This window comes from Leopardus geoffroyi, chromosome B1 (genome assembly GCF_018350155.1).
Source record: "Leopardus geoffroyi isolate Oge1 chromosome B1, O.geoffroyi_Oge1_pat1.0, whole genome shotgun sequence".
NCBI lineage: Eukaryota > Metazoa > Chordata > Mammalia > Carnivora > Felidae > Leopardus > Leopardus geoffroyi.
This window is the reverse complement of record NC_059327.1, coordinates 25,118,770-25,126,542: the sequence shown is the minus strand read 5'-3', so window position 1 is coordinate 25,126,542 and position 7,773 is coordinate 25,118,770. Positions and strand designations below refer to the sequence as shown.

At 47.8% G+C, this 7,773-nt stretch overlaps 2 long non-coding RNA genes across 2 annotated transcripts; one reads left to right on the top strand and one right to left on the bottom strand.

Moving 5' to 3' along the window:
• Positions 1-217: 217 nt before the first annotated feature.
• LOC123586365 lies at positions 218-1,296 on the bottom strand. The gene is made up of 2 exons (XR_006706770.1): positions 1,202-1,296; positions 218-421 (listed from the first exon to the last, which is right to left on the bottom strand). It is a non-coding gene; the product is annotated as an uncharacterized LOC123586365 (long non-coding RNA).
• A 323-nt stretch (positions 1,297-1,619) lies between these two features.
• Positions 1,620-5,861, top strand: LOC123586364. Its single transcript, XR_006706769.1, has 3 exons — positions 1,620-1,743; positions 2,029-2,077; positions 5,716-5,861. It is a non-coding gene; the product is annotated as an uncharacterized LOC123586364 (long non-coding RNA).
• Positions 5,862-7,773: the final 1,912 nt, after the last annotated feature.

Here is a 7,773-nt window from a genome sequence, read left to right as displayed (position 1 = left end):
GAGTTCACGTAATTGAAACCGTAGAGTAAAGCTTCAGTTTCTTCTTGCCTCAGATCTTCTGGTTTTCATTCAACAAACCAGTTTTTTCCAGTACCTCTCATTTGCATGGGTCTGTACTGAGAGTCGAGTTTAGTTAGTAACCCCCTTCCTTGGTCAGTGTGTTGAGGACGGAAGCAGTAAAGGGTGGGAGAGGAGAGAGGACTTGACACAAAGCCTGGCCAATTTATAATAGACTGTTTATGTACTTGGATAATCAGCTTCTGCAACAGATTATGTGAAACACTTTGTTTGCTTGTATGGCGTTCTGGTCGCAGAAAAAGATCTGAGACAGCTCACAACCGAAGCACGTCAGCTGGCGCGAGAGGAGCGGGTGGGTAGGTGAGGGGGGTCTGAGAAGTGATTCGATACAAGCAGGCAGTCCCTAGGGGCCAGGGATTGTTACCGGGAGTTTCAAGTTCGATTCTGAGGTTCCCAGCTCAAAAAACTCCGGTTGGGGGAGATAAAAGTCAGTTCTGAGAGCAAACTCCACGGACAGGGGCTGCTAGTCCTCAGGACTAGACCGTTTTCCTGATGTGAGGTTTCTCAGAGTGAGACCAGGAGGGGCAGGGGCCCAGCTCCACAAACCCAAGCAGATCCAAACCAAATGCTTAACGGCTTCCTACCCCCATGAAAATGCAACTCTGTATTTTCTTTGGAACCTAAACGTTAAATGTCTGAGTATTTACTTTTCCCATGTCTGGCTGTACCCAAAGAAAACACCTAAAGTACCAAGAAGCGGGATACACTGAATAATTTTGAAATAGCCCTTCACGGGGGACATTCTCGTCCAGCCTCTGGCTAAGGGTTGGAAGGCATCAGGTCAGCGCTGAGAGAGACCATAGTTTGTTGTTAACTGGAGTGCAGTCCGTATAGACTAGAAATTTTAGACGGCTGTGGAGTGTGAAGGGCCAGCAGGCAAAGCCAGGAACTTTTCTCAGGAAACACTTCGGGGTCCACCCTAGCCTTGAACAAGCCACAGCTTTATTCTACAGGGAGGGCTAGAGGTGATTTCATCCTGGAAGATTTTCAAAGTCCACCACCCCATGAAAAAATTCCAGCAATGCTTACATTTGCATGGCCAAAAAAAAAAAAAAAAAAAAAAAGCATGTTTCTTCTAAGACCCTCATGGAGACCAGTATATGTGAAGTCCCTTTATGCTTACCCTGACCCTTAGTCTAGGTGACATATTTCTTCTTCCTGTTTCTTGACATGGAAACAGAGGCTCAGACAGATTAAGGACTGGAGTCCCAGAATTCTGATCCCATTGAAATTTTCCATCAGTCACGTGCTATTACTCCCAGCTACCCGTGCTCAGTGATGTCATAGTGGAGCCCCGTGTAGAATATGAAGTAACAGGCTGTGTGCTGGGCGACAGCAGAAGTCACTTGCACCGCAGGAGCACACGCACCACAGCACTGTCAGCTCAGCCTGGACACAAACCGATGTCATTCCCAAGCCTCGCAGTGTGGGCTGGCCAGTCCTCACGGGGGTCAGAGTTCATCCTAGCTGCCCAAAGACCTCACCATCGACCTGAGCATTAGATTTTTACGGAGGGGAGTTCACTAGAGCGGGATCACACAGCGAGTCCTTGAACTGGGCATCCATGTATTGAAATTCACTCCTCCCTCTCCCTGTCCAACCCCTACCCTCTGCAAGAAGTCTCTACAGGTTTCTAAGCCGCTCTGCACACCTGAGACCAAGCAGGTGCTAAAGATAATGCTAAAAATATGATCAGACGAGTAGACCATAAGCCCTTTCATGGCGAGGATTAATTTGAAGGGATTTGTCAAGCGCAGAGGTCTTCTCCCGGCCTGGTGGAATCCAGACTCTCCTTGTACTGGGGTGGAGAATCCCCTTCCGAAATCGCGTCTTTGAACCAGGATGCAGCTCTCTCGGGAAGCGTTAAAAAGTTACGAGTCTCAACTCGGAGCCTGAACATGAAACCTCAGCCCTTCAACCTCACTTATGTCTTTTTATTTTTCTTCCCAGATTGCTGCAACCAAACGAACTCCGTTGCTCCCAGCAGTGAATCCCAGAGGTGAGGCTTGAGGCAAGGATAAGAGAGTGTGAGAAGAGGCCCTTTATCTGGGATGAGAAACGTAGGATTGAAAACAGAGGGTGGTGATTCAATTACATATCATACGTTTCCTGTCCATTACAGACTAATGTCTGACAGTTCAAAGATTTTGCTTCTTAAAGGTTAGATTTTATTTGTGGACTGTTAGTGCTGAGTGAAATAATATCTTCAGATTTGATTGCTTGTTATTTTTTAAAGGAGAGGTGCTCTTTGTTTTTTTTTGTTTTTTTTTTTTTAAAGGGTAGGTGAGTAGGTAAATGAGTCGAAAAGTTAGCTAAGGTACAATCACCCCTGCCAGGATGCATGTAAAACAGAATCCCAAGGAAAATCATCAGTGTCATTTGAAGCCGAGAGATGGAATGCAATTGCAAACAGCTGTGGTAAAGCCCTAGCTCACTGAGAGCTTAATACAAAGGAGGAGGAACATACCTTGGGAGCATCTGGCGTTGAGTCTCACTCTTGCCATTTTCTGGAAAGAAATCAAAAAAAGACCCAGCATCCAATGTCAATGTGTTTGTCCATCCTTACCCTAATTGAGATTTCTTCCAGGCTCCATTAGCCCTCACTCTGAGGATAGATGCTTATTTAGATTGATTGTGTTGCAGAGTCCAGACTGGTAACGGGGACAAGAAAGATACATACCCACAGTCCAGTTTCCTCTGCATCTCTCATTAAGGGGCTGTTCACAGAGCCCTCCAGATGCTCTCTTATAAATTGTTAGATTTCGGTTTCCCCAGTTAGGTGGAGGCTCCGAGTCAGCAAAGAGCCACATCTACTGTTGATTGTGTCCCCTGGACCCTTGCTTATAGTAGGTGTTTGGCAATGTTTGCTGGAAGCTGTAGGCATGGTCTGGAGCAAAAAGTTCCTCCTCCAGCACATGCAGACCAGGAGGGAGCCCTCCTTCCCCTCCACTTGTCTGAGCCTGGAACTGAACCTGAGCTTTTCCTGGTAGAAACTACATATCCTTCATCCTCTGTCTTCGAAGGCAAGTCTTGCTGTAAAGCCTATTGTCTCTGATCTGTTTCACACTTTTTTGGAGCTCTGGGCATATGACCGGTACTGGGTTAGGTGTTGCGGACAGAGAAGGAAGTAATGTTTGCCCCTGAAGAGGTGACTGTCTGGTAGGGGCAGCACCAGGCCAAAACCCAAACAAATCAAAACAAAGCACAAATCCAGACGATGACAAAATCGTGTAGCAAAACAGAGCCCGGAGGAAAGACACTTCACCCAGCCCTGGGGGCCTTCGTAGAGTCTCTTGATGCGTGGATTAGAGTGAGCTAGGCAGGGTTAAAAGTTTCCACTCAGCTGTTTCGCAGAAGTGTTTGGACATGTGAGCAGGCAGGACCTTTGAGTCACCTGGAGGACCCCCTGTGGCTTGGCTGATCAGCGGCCAACTGAATAACCTGGACGCGAGCAGGGGAGGAAGATTGGCCGTGGGTTTCCAACCTCTTCGTCAACCAGGATACCGGCTCTATTTTGTTTTGTTTATTTTGTAATCGTCAGGGACTTCACATTTTGAAACCTGATGTCTGGCAATGAAAGTGCATGAAGCCAAACTAACTAATTAGTTTTTCTAATTATAATTTATCAAAACCACATGTTATCATATTACCTCCAGTTGAAGCTTCTGATTATCACAGGATAGCAAGGAACACCATCTGGGGAGGATGAAATTCCCTATAAATCAGCAAAGTGTTTTAACCAATTTGTACAGATTTATTGTGCTAAGATGTGATTTGCATCATTTTGTTTTTTAAACTTTATTTTGAAAGACAGCGTGAGTGGGGGAGAGGTGGCGGGGGGGGGGGGGGGGGTGGGGGTGGGGGTGGGCACGGAGAGGGAGAATCCCAAGCAGGCTCTGTACTGTCAGCACGGGGCCCGATGTGGGGCTCGATACCATGAACCGAGATCACGACTTGAGCCGAAATCAAGAGTCAGATGCTTTCCCGATTGAGCCACCCAGGTGCCCCTTGTTTTTTGTTTTTTAAAGATATTAAAGTAGTAACCAGTTCTTTATTCTGGTAAACACTAGCCTTGTGAATCAGAGACTGTGTTGGAATATCAGAGAGTCTAGGGCAATTTCTGACTTTTTTTTTTGCGAATGTGCTCACTTATTTCATTAAGTTTTTTGGTTGACGTAAGTCACTCTTTTTCCCATTCTACTTCACTGTGAAGCTTCCAGCTCATCACGGAAGGGATTCATGAACAGAAGTCATTGTCTTCAATAAGCCAGGGTATACGAGGACCTAAAACATCAAGCTAAGAAAAAAAAATAAATAAAACAAATCCGTGGGTTCCTGATAATTATCAAGGAGCCCATCTCCTTATCAGGCCCTGGAATCTTTTATGAGGTGACCTGTAGGCACGTGGTCAGCACTCCAGGGCACGGGCGGGGCCGCTCTGTTCTTCCTGAAGCCAGGCCACCTCCCATCATCCACGGTTTCAGCTGCCTCCTTTATACTCTTCCAAATGCATGCCTTAGCCCAGGCTTCTCTCTGGAACTCTCCTCCCAGATTTCCATCACCCACGGGGACAGCTGCACTTAGGTCACCTGCAGAATCCGCAATCCACCCACAATTTACGTCTCCAGACTTTCCCATCCGCTTCTCAGATCTGTTTCTGCTCCCGCCTGAACCGCTTAGCTCAGAAGGCCGCACGCATCCCCTTTGGTCCTGGCTGCGGGGCTGGGCTTTCCTGGAGTGCGGGCCTCATGGTCAGTCGCCCTCTCACTCTAAAAAGACTGTCACCAAATCCTGCCCATGCTGCCTCCTGATTAACCGCGTTCAACGGCTCCTCCTGCTTCACCCCCAAGCCACCCTCTTGGCCCTGTCGCTCACGGTCTCCTGTGGGTATTACTGCACGGGACTCCTTTGCTGTTCTCCTGATGGCTTCCGGCTGAACCTACCCTCCACGGCACCTGCAGACTTCTCTTTTAAATAGTGAGATCCAGTTGTATTGTCCCTCTCCTTCAAGGCTTTCCAAAGCGTCCTGTTGCTAGTAGGGTGACCTACAAATTCCTTAGAATGGTATGCAAGCTCGTTCTCCATCCAGGAGCCACACTCCTCCAGGCTGCCCGCCCAGAATGCCTTCCCCTTCCCCGCTGTCATCCTTCAGCACCCAGCTCATGTGTCATCTCCTGCTCTGGGCCTCTGGGTGGAGAATCCACTGGAGCACATTTTACTGGAATTACTTGTCTGTCTCCTTGAAAAAAATGACACGCGCCTCCAAGTCAAGAGAGGCGGCACTCTTCTGTGCCTTCCCTCTGTTCTCAACACATGTTTGTGACTGATTAACCACGTAAAAATCTAGGCCACTGGTGCGGGAATCTAGAGACATCATAGGGATATGAAGCTGTCAGGCTTTCACCAGGGGGCCTGGCCACCCAAGCTGGGACAGTATCAATCTTAATTAATATTAAGCAATCATTTAAGCATCAGTCTTAATTAATATTAATCTTACGAATAGGTATCGTTTATTTCAGCTTGTGTTTAAACTGGGAAATAATAGGAAACAGACATTCAGAAGTAATATTTACATGGTGCCTCTGATACATTGGGCACGGTTCTAATGTCTTTATTATGATCGTCTTCACTTTGCAGACATGAAAACTGAGCCTAAGCAACCATTTCCCCGAGATCACACAGTCGGTCTAAGTTGTGGTTTGACCTCTGAGAATCTGTCCAGAGTCTGTGCTCGTACCGACGACTTAAGAGCTCCAGAATGATAATGGACAGAACAGCAGCTAACGGACCCCGAGGGCTTACCGTGTGCCACAAGCAGGTTCTGTTCCAAATGCTTTATGTGATTTCTCTGGGGGAACCCGGACCACTGAACCAGCTGCGCTTTGTTCTCCTCGTCTGCAAAATGGGATAATAGTGCCTCCCAATCTCAAAGGTTTACAGCGAGGATTAAATAGGATGGGACATGCAAAGACCAGAGTCGGGCAGACCTGCCGCTGAAAGGAACCGGTAATCACGCAACCCCAGGGCTCCTCACGGCTCTCAGGAGTAACGATGGGAGAGTAGAAACGACAGCCTGGCCGGTAGTGAGAGGGCCCGGTCCCAGGAGAGTCAGAGGTGTGAGTGAGGGTCACACCAGGGCACCTCGCTGGAGGTAAACACAGAGAAAGGGCTCACACTGAAAATCGGGCATCTGCTGTTTTACTGGGAAGAAAACACTTACCTCCTCGGGGGTGACTCTTCCCCGGATGTGGGCCCTGGCCCATTTGTTGCTGTGGCTGAAAACCTGTGGGTGGTCGCAGCCTCCCTAGCTCTGCTTTTGCTCCAGGGATATTAGACTTTGGGTTCGGCCATCTCAGAAGTCCCGTCCTGTTCAACATTCTCTGACTCCACGGCGCCCCCTAGGCTCTGACTCACCAGGATCCTTTATTAGCCTGTCCTTCCTTGCAGTCCCAGAGGAAGGCGTGTCTTTCAAAGCCACCTTTCCTCCTGTGAGCCCATGGTTTCCCTCCCGCAGAGGGACTTGGAAGCCCTGTGTATCCCTCCCCTCTCCATTGGTGCACTTCCTTTGTCTTCAAACCTATAAATTCATGCCCCCTTAGTTACTTCCACCCATGTGTATCTGCCCCTGAACTTAACAACATTCCCCCTCCCCACCCCCCCACCCCCCGACCCCCCGCGGGGCGCCTGGGGGACTTGGTTAAGTGACCCACTCTTGGTTTCGGCTCAAGTCCTGATCTCATGGTTTGTGAGTTCGAGCCCCACATTCCAAGTTCAAGCTTGGGATTCTCTCTCTCTCCTCCCTCTCTGCCCTTCCCCCACTCTCCCTGTCTCTAGTCTCTCTCAAAAAAAAAAAAAAAAATTATAAAAAAAATAAAAAAGGAAAAATTTCCCCAAATCTACTTTCTCTGACCACCACCCTACGGCGGCTGTCTCCTTTACCTGCCCAGCTTACTGAGTGACTATTAGCTCTGTCCCCAATGCCTTACGACCTCCTTTTCTATTCCCTCTATAACAACTTTAGATAGCTCTCCTTGCCCAAAGCAGGCAAATGATAAAGATCCTGAAGCCTGTCTAGCAGAGATAGGCTGAATATCTATATGTTAATAGAAGCAAGAGAAACACAAAGTGACCTTTCTGCTTTGTAAATTAAAGGGATCCTAAGAAAACTAAAAATTCTTTTGTTTTTAAAGTGTTTTTTTTTTTTTTTTTTTCAGGGATGTGGGGTGGGGAGGAGAGGCACATGCAGGTGTGAGAGGTGACAGAAACGAAGAAGGAAAGGAATGAGGAAAGAGGGAACAGCCAACTTTAGAGGCCAGGAGAGGGGGCCCTGGGTGTAAGGCTGGTTTGTAGGATTGAGAGAGAAAAGTCACAGGAGAGACAAGAAAGAGATATGGCCAGAGGGGAGCAGATCCACATGTCAAGAGGACAAGAAAAGGAAGAGGCCAAGAAGTTAGGGTGACAAGTGAAGTAAGAAATGGCATTTCATCAGGCAACAGAAGAGTCTGGCTCTTTGGGCGTCTCCAAAACCAGACGCATATGCAGGAGGGGTGACCCCTGACTTCAGGATTTTAGTGAGTGTATTTTAGTGACTGGACACCCTGCATTAGTCCTTCTTTTGTTTACTTCCTTCTCATACTGCTTCTTTCTTCTTTTGTGGCTTAAATGAGGGTTTTGTCTTATTTGGAGGCACCGTCC